Below are 14,022 nucleotides of genomic sequence, written 5' to 3'. Positions count from 1 at the left end.
CGGCTTTTGGGGAGACCAATCAGGAGAGGGTTACAGTAATCCATGCGGGAAATTACTAGAGCATGGACAAGCTCCTTGGTAGCATCTTGCGTAAGAAAGGGGCGGATGCGGGCTATGTTTTTGAGTTGGAACCTACAGGACTTGGCAACAAACTGGATGTGAGACTCAAAGGTGAGACCAGAGTCAAGTATGACGCCAAGACAGCGCGCTTGTAGGGATGGACTTATGTGGATATCACTGACTTGAAGGGAGAGTGAGAGAGGAGGATCAGTATTAGGAGGAGGAAAGACAAGGAGTTCAGTTTTAGAGAGGTTAAGTTTGAGAAAGCGTGACGACATCCAGTCAGAGATGGAAGAGAGGCAAGCAGTGACACGTTGCAGGACGGCCGGGGAGAGGTCCGGTGAGGAGAGGTATATCTGAGTGTCATCAGCGTACAGGTGGTAGTTGAATCCAAAAGAGGCAATACGTTTTCCAAGAGAGGCAGTATAAAGAGAAAATAGAAGGGGACCAAGGACAGAGCTGAAGTGGTCTGGGTGCCTACAGTGTTCCTTTAAGAATATAGCTGCAAGTGTGATCATCACTTAAAAAAGATTGTTTGGTAAAACACGTTGTGCTTTCATACCGTAGGGTACGTGGGTCTAGGAGACGCAAAAGAGAGGGTGCAGAAACAACACACATGCTTCAGAAAAAGAGTACCACAGGGGAACAAAAAAAATTCTTGCACCCAAGAGACCCAGAGCCTTGGTTCACCTCTGATTGCAGTGTTCATAACTGCGCTACTATGGTATTGTGGATTTTCAGGAAAAATGAACAAAATAAAATTGGCTGGAAAACTAGAACCTAATTTGAAGCTTTTTTGCATTACAGGGTTCTCTGCTGACTAGTTGTTAATTATTTAAAACGAATTCATTCATATTTCCCCAAGAAACGTTAGTAACAAAAACCTAAATCTTTAGGCATTACAATTGTGCCCAAATCAAATATGGCGGCCGGCGAGTTCCTGGTTCGTGACGTAGCCGAAGGAAGAGGGCGGAAGTGACGTCTATCGTAGGTGCTTCGCAGGGCTGCCAGCATCTTTGTCACGGGCGGCAGGTTTGAAAGAGGAGGGGAGCTCCAAAGGTAGATCTGCGAGAGTGTAGGGATTTTACGCGTGTAATATAAATATGTGATCTATTCCATTAAATAAATAAATGCATGAATTGCTCTGCATGTACAGCCATGCACTCTGCTGCCCACATGTTTACATGTGCTGTATATGGTGCTGCGCTGTGTCTCTGTGTTTATGGTAGTTTAGTTGTATTTAATCAGAGGGCTGGGCTAGTGATACATGCCTGATCCAATGCTTTATTTCACAAAGAAAATCTGGGACCTGGAGCTACATTCGGAATAAGGTTCACTGTATTGATTGACCATTATGAAATATACCCAGAAATAGAATATGTGATAGCTGCACTTTGACTTGAGATGCACAAAAAGCTGCTGTGTACCCTATTATTTTTGCTGTGCATTGGTTTTGTGTGCCTGTATTTATGTGTTCAGTATTCTGGGCAGTAAATATTAAATAGTGTGCTCAGAATGTTTAGGTTTACCACTGCTAGATCAACATATGTGTGAAAAGTGCAGCCAGTACCCAAATATTCCAAACTTAAAGCTGGTAAACAGTTTAAAATATACAAATGTGTGGCTATAAGCATCAGAGCCATCATGTATTTTAGGGCATTGAAACACTATTGCCTGACATTATGCTTACTCGCATACTGCAGGGTGGAAATCAGTTAATCAAGATAGGCCCTTTAGATTCCCTTGGAATTCTATGTCAGAGCAACAATTCTCATTTGCCCATCGTCTTAAAGCAGTATAATTTTAGGGATACATCACTGTGCGCCTGTTGTATCACTGTGGGGACCATTTGATCGAGCAGCAGTGATAGGCCGAGAGCATCAACTGACGCTTTACTGGCAACCAGCGAAGTAGTCCTTATAAAATATATGGACAATTTTGAAGCATTTTTCGCTATGGGAGATCAGCGATCATTTTTCGCTATGGGAGATCAGATTTTTTTAAATGAACCTTGTTGCACCCCTAGTTGTTAATCAGACAGCCAGTCCTGTTACTTCCTGGTTGTTTAGCTCAGTGGAGCTGAACTCAAGAGGCAGATAATTGATCAGAGCACCTGTTTTGCAAAGACTTCTGAATGAGCTAAATTGGGAAGTCTGTGATTGGACAGCCACATAAAGTCTGGACTGGGTTAGAAGGGGAAGACAACAGATCTGCAACTTTTTTCCAAGCTCTTTTTAGATCTATCCCCAAATACAGTGACTGTGTGCCGCTAATGAGATTCCTGTTTTATATGCCTCATTATTACTCCCTCGATTACATGAACCTAAACAAATACTTTGCTGCCTATATCCATGCTTGGAACATATATGATCATGAATATTATATTTATTTTTAAATCTCTTTAAGACGCATAGGTAAAACAATTTATTCTCCATCAATCCCCAATTCTAAAACGCATAATTAATTTTTGTTTTCATTGGTGGTATATCTACTAATCCAGTTTATTTTTTTTATTTTTTTTTTATATTTGGACAGTGGAGTGTCTATTTAAACTGTTCGAAAATGGGTTACAACTTGAAAATAAGTAGGTGCAGGAAGCTTTGGGCACACACTGGCCCTCCTGTTGGCTTACCTTTTGTGTCCTGGAGGGTTGTTTGCTTGGGGTTCGGTGATGTTCGCTGAGGTTGATGGGAGTGAGCATGCAGCTTACTCCAGCCTCTCCTCTGCTTCCATGCTGCTGCCTGTCTGTGCGGCCGCCTCCAGCCTTCTCCCTCCCACCCAGCGCTCTGTGAAGCTGGGAGGAAGTGATCTGCTGTCACTTCCTCCCAGCCGATACTACAGCAATTTTGTTTTTTGCGGAATCCCAGGGTTCTGCAGAACACCAATTCTGAAACACTGGTCTAGATTGTCCCTTTGGTAGGACTGTATAAAGGCCAAGTTGTCTTCATTTTGACCTGATAAAAGAGTTTTAACCGAAACCAATGGTCAGTGTTCTTTCCAGTAAGTATATTTAATATGAGCATTTATCTGGCTGTATAAGCTCTTAGAATGCGTTATAGATGTTTTTTGTGAAACAGAATGTCTATGGATGTTGGGCTTAATGTTGAGATTACAAGCTCGTTGACTGAAGGAGAAATCTGCCATTTTGGAGACGAGAAGACTTTTGCCTCATTTTGTGGTATAGTTTGATGCATTTATTCTTTTGGATCAACAGCAATATGACGTGTGAAAGGTTAAGCTTGTAACCCTAGAATAAATCAGAATACCGCTTGATCCAGCACCCTCTCTGTACTTTGCTACTTTTTAAAGTTTTAATACCAGGATCTCAACAGGGATAAGTTTAAAACCAAAAAACTTTTAGGCGCATGGCTGACTACACATCTGGTTGCAATTACTTTATCTTAGTATGTGCAGTGTTTCTTATTGAAATGCTGCACACAGAGGCTCTAACCACCATGACCACTTTAAGTCACTGAAGTGCCTGGAGTATCACTTTAAACGTGCTAGAGTGGTCATTATAGGATTATTGTATCCTGGTATTGCAGTGACATTTGCAGTTAGTGGCAAATTCTGTATAATCATCTCTCCTGAGCTCACTTACCTTGATCTCAAGCCTTCTTCTGAACTTTCCAGGATATATCCTGTTTCACCATTAGGAGAATAATGATGAAAATTCAGTCAATATAACTACTTTAATCAGAACATTTGAGAAGGTCAGTCTAAGCATAAAATAAACATTTCTGAGAGGTGTTTTTTTATGTATTGATTGTGCCACAGCAGCCTCACTGCAAATGTTTTCTTGCTGTTTTAGACGGTTAATTACATAATTTCTGCAACCCTACCCACACGTTCTCTGGATGCCAATCATACAGCCTCCCTTTGTACTTCCTGAAAAGATATATGCATCTATACACTGTTACGTTTGCAAGAGGGGTGGGTGCTAGACCTTGATATCTACCTGCTCAGATTTCCTTATTAAATCACTGCCCTCTGCCAGCAGCCTCCCCTGTGAGATAAAGTAAGGATTTCACACAAACACTGAAGGGAATCCTGCAGACGTGGCTCTCTTTATAGCACAACATTATTGTGAGTATTTTACTTAATTTTCTTATGTAATTTGTCAAATAAAACACGTTCTAGAGCTAAAAAGACACATTTGTGCAGTTACAAAGATGTTTAGCTTCTAGCAATGAGCTCTGCCCAGACTGGTAAGTAGCTGATTTTCCAGCATGTCTTACCCATTCTATATTTTAATTGGGAGTGCTGAACATTTACCATAAAACTCTCTGTAGCAGAGATTTATGGGATATGTATTCCAGCATTTTGCAACAGCTCCATCCATAAGAAAATGTGATTGAAACTGATAGCAGAATCAGCATGACTGAATAAAGGCAACAAATAAGGTGCAAATTGTATTAGAGGTGCGTATATGCAGATATAGATCAACAGAATATCACATTGCTTAATCGTATTTAGATCTTGTTTTATAGAAGCATGAAAGATGCAAAATGATTAATAACGTTTGGATTTTTTTTTTTATTATTATAAATATTTGTATTGGTTTTCAAGTTTCAAAACAATATTCGAGGATACATTGGTTACAGTAGAGACATTGACGATACAATTTCAAAGGATGAAGTTACGTAATGATTTCTCAACATCATGATAAGCATCAATCAATAAATGACAGACCATAAACAAAGGAAATTTCTCCTGGCTTGTAATGAGTTCTGAATGTAACCTAGGGAGGTGAGTTACATAGCAAATGTTTGACATGTGTGGAGACATAGTGCTGTAGCCGATAGATAATGGACTTTGGGAGTTTCTCCTGGTCCAAGTTATAAACTCTGGAGTGTGCCATTATAACATTATGTAGGAGTAGAAGCTGTTGTCCCCTTCTCACTTACACCCTTCAAGTATGAAGACCAGGGTTCCCACATTTGAGTGAATTGTATGTAGTTTTTGGACAGTGCATATGTTAAACCCTACATCTGTTGGATGCTTTCTACCCTATTGGTCCATTCCCTAACGGAACTGGGATGAGGTGGTTCGCTGCCATGAGCAGTTGGGCTGTCAGGTTTCTGCTTTTGTGAATCCCCGGGGTGGCAACATAAACAGAATATGTTCAGGTGTAAAGGGTATTTGTTTATGTATAATGATTTGCATGAGTTTGTGTATACGTATCCAGAATTTCTGAATTTCTGGGCATCGCCACCATATGTGTGTCGGGTTGGCCTCACCCTGTCCACATCTCCAGCAAATGTTTTGCGACCTTGGGACATTTTGTGTAGTTTAGAGGGTGTGTAGTGCCAGCGGGTCAGGCGCTTATAATTGCTTTCTTGGTTAGTGGTGGAAATGGACATTTTATGGGCTCCGATAAAAATTAGCTTCCATTGCTCTCCCGAGATATCTATATTCAGTTCCTCAGTCCACCTGGAGGTGAACACCGGGATATCCGTGTCGGAATTTAGCAGTAACTTATACATTGTAGACAGCAATTTTCGTTTTAAAGAGTGAGTTGTACACAAGCGTTCAAAAGTAGTCAGTTCCCTATTTCCCTCCGGCAACAGTTTCTGGGTTTTCATAAAGTGTTTAATTTGCAAATAGTGTAATTGTTGCGAACTCGTAGGTGTGTTTCCGAGAGCGAGGTCATGTAAGGCTAATAGTGCCTTATCCTTTGTCATGTTTTGCAGTGTGATGGATACCGTCCCCCTGTGTATTTCGTAGGTTCGGGATGTGATCCCGGATGGTAGTAAGGGGTTGCGTGAGATCTGATACAATGGTGATGGATAAGGAGCTATGTTCATGTTATTAGCTATTCTCGACAATATCTGCAAAGTGGTCAAAATAAGTGGGTCTTGGTCATTATGAGAGGTGTTGTAGTAAGTGTGTGCCATGGGAGTGCAGTTAGAGGTATGGGACATTGTTCCCTTTCTATGATAGTCCATTGCTGAAGTGGAGGCTCTCTTGTCCACTCATAGACCCGAGACATATGTACTGCTTTATAATACGTCTCAATGTCCGGGACACCCATACCCCCTCTCTCTCGGCGCTTGGTTGGAAGTTTTAGAAGCAGTCTAGGTTTGGATTGCGACCAGATAAAAGCGGTCAGTGCCCTCTTGATTGTAGCAAAGAAGCTGGCAGGCAGCCTAATTGGGAGCGTTTGTAGAGTATACAAGAGGCGTGGCAATACCAACATTTTTATGATATTTATTCTACAAAACCAGCCATAACACTGTCTATGCCAGGCCTTCAAGTCTTTCGATATGGTTTCCAAGATAGGAATAAAGTTTAAGTCATATAGATGTCTAATTTGGTGTGGAAGATGTATTCCTAGATATTTTAATGATTTCGTTGCCCACGTAAAATGGAAAGCATCTCGTATTTTCCTATCTATATCTGGTGTCGTTTGTAAGGGGAGGATCTCACATTTTGTGAGGTTTGCTTGGAAGTTCAAAATATCACTGTATGCCCTCATTTCTGACAGTATATGTGGGAGGGAGTGTATCGGGTTTGAGAACGTGAAAAGCAGGTCATCTGCGAAAGCAGAGACTTTGTATTCCATACCTCCTATTTTGATACCATGGATCAGTGGGTTATTCCGGATCCCCTGTATAAATGGTTCTAGAACAAGAATAAATATTAGTGGGGAAAGGGGGCATCCCTGTCTAGTCCCATTCCTTATGTATACTGTTTCTGAGACTTGGCCATTTATTCGTATTCGGGCGGTGGTTGAGGAATAAAGTCTCCCTAGCCATTCCAACCACTTGGTTCCGAATCCGAGACGTTCCATTGTAGCTATCATGAGGGACCAATCGACCCTATCAAATGCTTTTTCAGCATCGATAGCCAATAGAACACTCCCGATTTTATTCGTTTGTGCCCAATGCATGATATTAATGAGTGTCATGGTATTATGTTTCGCCTCCCTGCCCGGCACAAATCCTGCCTGATCCTGATGTATGAGGTCAGGGAGTAGTGGCTTCAGACGATTAATTAGAATTTTTGTGAATAGCTGTAGATCCACATTCATTAAGGAAATGGGCCTATAACTCCCACAGTTGGTTGTGTCCTTGCCTGGTTTAGGGTAGTAATGTTATGGTGGCATTCAATGCCTCCCGTGGTGCCTTGCTCGGATCACGGGTATAGTTGAACGCTTGCACAAACGGTTCTGCTAAGATCTGGGCTACGGTTTTATAGTACTTGCCTGTGTAACCGTCTGGTCCAGGACTTTTTCCTAATGGTGGTATTTTAACTACTGCGTGAAACTCCTCAGTGGTAATGGGGATATCTAAAAATTCTGCCAGATTACGTGGAATGGTGGCAGTAATTCGGTTTTGAAGGAATTCCTGGATCTTATCAGCATCTGGCGGCCTGTCCCTAATATTGTATAAGGAGGAATAGTAGGAATGGAATGCCGACATAATTTTTGGCATTAATTGTGTCAACTCACCGTCCGGTGACTTAATGTTTGAGATAAATGTTGTTTCTTTGTTGTTGTAGGGATTGAGCTAGTAGCTTCCCGCATTTACCTCCTTGTGTATAGTATGAATGTCTTGTCCTCTGTACCGCTCGTGAGGCCTGTAGATTGAGAATGGTTTTGATTTCTGTTCGTTTAGCAAGGAGAGTATTATACCTTTGTATTGTAGTGTCCTTGGTGTGTTGTATTTCTAGATGTTGTATTTCCTTGGTTAAGGATTTTATGCTAGCTTCCTTTTAGTTTTTTTCTGTGTGGATGCTAATTTAATGATCTCTCCTCTAAGGACGCACTTGTGAGCCTCCCATATTATGTCCGGTCTAGTATCTTGGTTCAGATTAGTTGCGAAGTAATCCTCTGCACATGTTTTAATTTTCTTTATGACTTCCTCACTGTTCAAGAGGTGATCGTTCAGTTTCCATTGCGGAAAACCTCTATTTAAAGAGGGTATCGTTAGATCTAGTGTTAGACGGGCATGATCTGACCACGTGATAGGACCATACGAGGCTGCCTTAATCAGGTTGAGGTAATTATGGGGTAGTAATAGTATGTCTATTCTGATGTAAGAGCCTGAGGCCATAGAGTGAAATGAGTATTCCCTGCCTGAGGGGTGTAATGCCCGCCAGCCATCATACAGTCTGGCCTCATATAGGATGTCGAGTATGCGTCTGCGGGTGGGCTCTAGGTATTCACTGGTAGAAGCGGATGTGTCTAGTCTGCTGTCTGAGATATTTAAATCCCCTCCCGCTACTACGAGGCCTTCCTGGAATTCGAGTAGTTTGTTTAGGATTTTTCTTATGGATACGCTTTGTTTTTTGTTAGGAAGATAAATATTAGCCAGTGTTATCATGGTATTACCAAGTTTTCCTTTAATGAATATATATCTACCTGCATCGTCATGGATTTGTCCCGTAAGTATAAAGGGGACTTGTCTCTCAAACAAAATTGCTACTCCCCTTGCTTTAGCTTCCGTGTAGTGGCTAAAGTAGCCTATTGGGTATTTCCGATTTCTAAACGATTGGGCAGAGTGTTTGCGGAAGTGTGTTTCCTGTACAAACACGATATCTGCTTTGTATCTATAGAAATCTGCAAGCGCGAGTGATCTTTTTTCTGGGGTATTTAGTCCCTTAGCATTCTGAGAATGTATACAAATAAAGGATTTGGGTTCCAAGGTAGGCGTAGGGGCGGGGGAGGTGGCGGTGTTTGCCTGTAAAGTCATCATCTGTGTGTGTTCAGTCGTCAGAATGTCCCCTGGAACGTAGGGCTTGTTAGTCACTTATCAATCAACACTTATATATGAACATAAACAGTATCAATAATGTACAAAAACTGTGGAACCAATTGAACAGAGTGTACTGGGAAAGCCCAGCAGAGACCACCGGTGGGTCGCCTGGGTTCCCCAGTTGTACCGCCCCTTGCGGGACGGGGATGAACTGGGATTTAATCCCAATAGAACACAAGGTAATACCTTCTGTTGTTTCTTATTCTGACTCCGTGCAAGAATCAGAGCAGTATAAATGTGGGTGCGGTAAATGACTAGAACTCGAGTCATACAATCAAATAAATTTTCCATTGAAGTTGATGGATGGTCCGAGAGGTGGGGAGGGATACGGTTGGAAGAGGAGAGAGGGGACGGGGGAGGGGAGGAGGGGGGGTAAAGGGTGGTGGGGGTGTGCATGAGAATAATGGCTTACTTGAGAGTGATATCACTCTGTTACCTGTGCGAAACACAATCGCTATTTAGTGTTGGGCATGTAGCAGGGTTCACCAATATCTGTGATCGAGAGGACATATGGAGATAGGAGGACCCAGGGCTGTGTATAGGTGTGCAGGTTAACATAGTGTAACATAACGCAGTATAGTATAGTATACAACCTTATACCAGTATAATCAAGTCAGATAGTCTGGGGCTCGGCTTCTCTAGGTTAGAGTGTGAGAGAGGGTTCAGGCCCCTGGAGTCTTTGTATAGAGTCGTTTCCCGTATTATCAATGTCCGCTTATTCCGGGCTCGGTCTTTGGAGTGGGGATGTGAGCGTTTCTTGTGGTTTTCAAAGTCCCAAACCCCCAATGAAGAAGATCTTACGGTATGCTGCTCCAAACCGTGTCCTTAAGTGACCTCCTTTGGTCTCCGTAAATAAACACAATAAAAAAGGCTGCGCACATAAAAATAAAATCCAATTTAAAAAAAAGAAAAGAAGTCCAACTATTTTATCCTTACAAATGTCCTTGGTTGTTGAGGTCTTCTACTTTTGTAGTGGTTTCACTTATTATGAAAGATAAAAGGGGAAAAAAGACACCAATGGTGTAGTACGTAAAATTCAGATATAGACGTAAAAAAATGATAGTATAAAACTCACATTTACCAGAGCTAATGTCCAGCTCTGGAGTGAAGCGCGTACAGCGGTTTAATCCCCGCTTATGGGATATAAAGCAGGTTCCTCTCCGTGAATGGTATTCAATTCTCGGGATAAAAAGAAAAAGAAACAGCCAATAGTGCTCACTGTATGGCAATATAAATAAAAATAATAAAAGAATGTACTTACAAAATAAGAGCAGACACACTGCTCTTTGATGACAGCTTGGGTGGATTGATCCCCACCTAAGGATTTCTTTGGGTACAGGAAACTTCCAGGAATTATCAAGGTTTCTTATAAAACCAGTAAAAAATTATAAAATAACAATAAAAGGCCAGGGTAAAAAAGAAGTTATGTGTCTATAAAAAAGATAATTGGCACAAACAAATGACCAAAAAATGCTTTAATATATAAAAAACACAATATTTTAAATATCCATAACGCTTTTCGTCACAAAAGGACTTTTTCAAATGGAATAACATGTTTTACCTGGCACATAGATGTTATATAGGAACATAATTACTTGAATTTTGGCGCCAAAACTTGGTCCATCCAATCAAAAATAAAAGCACATTTAAAACTTTAAAATACATTAATAACTTAATAGAAGCATTGTTTATAATATAACAACATGATTCTAATATATATGAATCAAAAACGAGGGTGGGAAAGTATAAATATAAACGTTTAAAAATAGTCACATGACCGGCGGCACTTCCGCATTTCGGAAGTATAGCCGCAATGCTCAATGGGAAATGTAGTTAGATTTGGCCGCGAGCAACGGCCGCTTCTAAAATCACTTAAGCTTAGACATATTTTTTTTACATGTTAGTCTAATGTAAATTCAGGGGTAGGTTGATAAAAACGAAGATGCCAAATAGTAATTTTAAACAGTAAAAAATGGTCACGTGATTTTCGGCAATAATGGCCGAAATGCTTTATGGGAAATGTAGTTTGGGTAGAAACTAAGAGGCAAATACCCAAAGGGAACTAATAAAAACTTATAAAATAAGAGAAATAATATGGGGAATTAATACATTTATAATAAAAGGAACAAGTATACCTTATGTTAAAAGGGGACAATACAAATGAAATGGGCAGGATAAATAAAAGATTATAACAAAAAAGTAGGGTTTAAAAGGTAGCAGTAAAACCATGATTTATGTAAAAATAAATGACAGTAAAACCATACTTTAAAGGTACAGGCATCAAAAAAGTAGGTTTTAAAAGGTAGCAGTAAAACCATGATTTATGTAAATAAAATACCGGTAAATGACAGTAAAACCATACTTTAAAGGTACAGGCATCAAGTTACATAAATATTCATAGAAAATTGTGTAGGTCAAAATCTGCATTGAGGCCATGGGGTATAAGAGTCTGAAGTTTATACACCCATTCCATCTCTGTTTTTCCAAGTAACTTTTTTATATCACCTCCACGCCAAGAGGTAGAGCATTTTTTTATACCGATACATTTTAGTAGGCCTGGGTCTTTATTGTGCATAATAAAATGTTTGGATACTGTATGGTTTAGGTATCCATTTTTAATATTTCTGCAATGTTCGCTCAGTCTTATCTTTAGGCACCTTGTGGTCATCCCCACATATTGGAGGCCACATGGGCACTCGAGCAGATAGATAACATTTTTCGTATTGCAGCATATAAAGTCATAAATATCATATACTTTTTTGGTTTGATTAGACATGAATTTTGTAACTTTAGATGAAATAACATGATCCACAGTTTTACACACAATACATTGTTTACATCTATAAAAACCTTTAGTCTGAGGGAAAAAGGATAGATTTTTAGAAGGAGATTTTTTAGTAAAATTTGTAGTTAAAATCGATTTAAAATTGGGTGCTCCTCTAAAAACAATGTTTGGGTAAGTGGGTATAATGGGATTAAGTATCTCATCGTGTTTAAGTATGTGCCAGTGTTTTCTTATTATTTTTTTAACATCGTTGCTTTTATTATTAAAATTAAAAATAACTGGAAGTGATATATTTTCATTATTTTCTTTATTTTTGTATATCAAAAGTTCATTTCGTTCTTTTTGTTTAACTGTATTGATTGTGGTATTTAGATCTGGTTCTGAATATTTTTTTTCCATAAATTTATTTTTTAAAAACTCTGCTTGTACATTAAAATCTGTGAGTTCAGAACAGTTTCTGCGAAGGCGTAAAAACTGACTTTTAGGGGCACTCTCTAACCAAGGCTTGTAGTGGCAACTGGATCTGTCTATAGCCGTGCCCATAAACCTTCATCATGCTCTCGTCTGTTTTGTTGTGTTGTCGCAATCAGTGAGTTGTCTTAGCGAGTATCATCCCTGCGGTCTCCCATCAATCTGCCCCTAGGAGAGAGGAGCGTGGACCATCTATGTCTTTGGGGGAGGGAAGAGGGCTCCTGGATAGGCTGTGGGGCGTACCAATCCATAGTGGTAGTGTCTGGTAATTCTAAGGCCCATAAGAACGGCTTCACGTCCAGGTGTGTTGTTATTGGATGCATTGTTCCCTTGTGATGGACGGTCTAAGTGCGCAGCTAGCTTGTAATGTGAACCAAGATAGATCCTGGAAAATTTGTATTTGGTTATCATTGAACAGGAGAGGTTGAGATGTGTCTCTAAGGGCTTTGAGTATGTTGTCCTTTACGGAAAAGTAATGCAGCCTACAGATGACATCTCGAGGGGCTTCAGCTGCTGTGCCTCGCGGGCGTAAAGACCTGTGCGCCCTATCCATTAATATGGGAGCATCTATGGGATCCCCCAAGATTAGATTGAATAATTCTCTTAATGTGGACATCACATCTTCCCCCTGTATTTCAGGAAGGCCTCTAATCCGCAAATTATTCCTTCTGCTCTTATTGTCTAGATCATCTAGTTGCCTCTGCATAGATGACATGGTCAGTGCATGTATGTTTAAAGTAGAGGAATGTGGAGTGATCTGGACCTGCATGACATCCTTTTCCTTCTCTAGGTCTGTAACTTTAAGACTTACTTGCTGTATGACCGCATCCATTGCATCGATTTTTAGTCTGAAACGCTGCCTCCAATCTTCCGATCATATTTGCCATGTCCGCTTTGGAAGGTAAGTTCTTCAATAATTCTTTTATGTCAGGATCAGCAATCTGTGCCTGTGTAGTACCTGAGCTTTCCGATGCTGTCGGGCTGGGTGGCGCGGAGTCCGCCGCCATATTGGTATTCGCGGCCTCGTCCTCGCGGTTTGCCGCATCTTTAAAATAACGGGTTAAAGTGCTCGTTTTTGCAGTCGGTGTCTTACTGGATGTCCCCTGAGCGTTATTATGCTTTTTTGGGTTCCCCATAGTGCCACCGGACCTCCGATTGCTTTGGATTGTATCTCGTCGTTCCAGGAGCTGAGCTAGTGCACGTCCATTCAGCTCTGTGTCAGGCCACGCACCCTCGAGAGGCTTAACGTTTGGATTTTTTTGTTTTTGTAAAGTGCTTTCCCTTTAAGTAAATCCTACAAAACTTCACAATGTCAAGTTCTGTTTAAAAGACTGTTAATTGAACTGCATTACTCATGAGTAAATGGGATCAGATGGGTATTAATTACTGCATCGAACACTGTTCAGTCTAATAGCTGCTTTAGACAGAATGGTAACATTGCACAAGACCATGACTGATTGGACTGGGAATTCAATAACTCTGTCAAGTGTAGCGTTTGATCTCCAGCTTCCAAGATCCATTTGGTGCTGTATTTGACTTGATACAACTTCAGGAAATATTTTATCTTGTTTTCCTACTTGCCCTTGGGTGTTTGGATTATTTTCTATTATTCATAGCCATGTCAGAAAAATATATTATAGAGTTTAGTGGCAAGATTGTAATATACTTGGTTTCACATTTCAGTTTCAGAGCAACACAGTTTATTTATTCAGTTTTGTTTTGTAGTGTTTTCTTTTTGGAATTGTTTGTGCTAAATTTGCCATTTTAGCTTTTCTTTTGGTTAGCTCGTAAGAAATTAAGTACAAGTTTTTTTTGGTGCCTTCCAGTCTCCATACGTGCTCCTATTTGTTTACTGTTACTTTATAATAAAACCGCAGCACATTGGAGATTAATCTACTACAACTCCCCAGTCCCTTATGCAGTCTGTTCCTCAGACTGTGGGAGACC

The 14,022-nt window shown here is 40.4% G+C and overlaps 1 protein-coding gene across 1 annotated transcript in view; it reads left to right on the top strand.

The window, feature by feature from the left end:
* The first annotated feature begins 1,054 nt into the window (after positions 1 to 1,054).
* CUEDC2 (CUE domain containing 2) overlaps positions 1,055 to 14,022 on the top strand; it is a 32,055-nt gene continuing 19,087 nt past the window's right edge. The window contains exon 1 of the mRNA XM_063435095.1: positions 1,055 to 1,135. The gene's annotated coding sequence lies outside the window, so the exon portion shown is untranslated. The remainder of the gene's footprint in view (positions 1,136 to 14,022) is intronic.

This window comes from Pelobates fuscus, chromosome 10 (genome assembly GCF_036172605.1).
Source record: "Pelobates fuscus isolate aPelFus1 chromosome 10, aPelFus1.pri, whole genome shotgun sequence".
NCBI classification, from domain to species: domain Eukaryota; kingdom Metazoa; phylum Chordata; class Amphibia; order Anura; family Pelobatidae; genus Pelobates; species Pelobates fuscus.
Note: the sequence above shows the minus strand (reverse complement) of the source record. Positions and strands in the feature narration are given on the sequence as shown.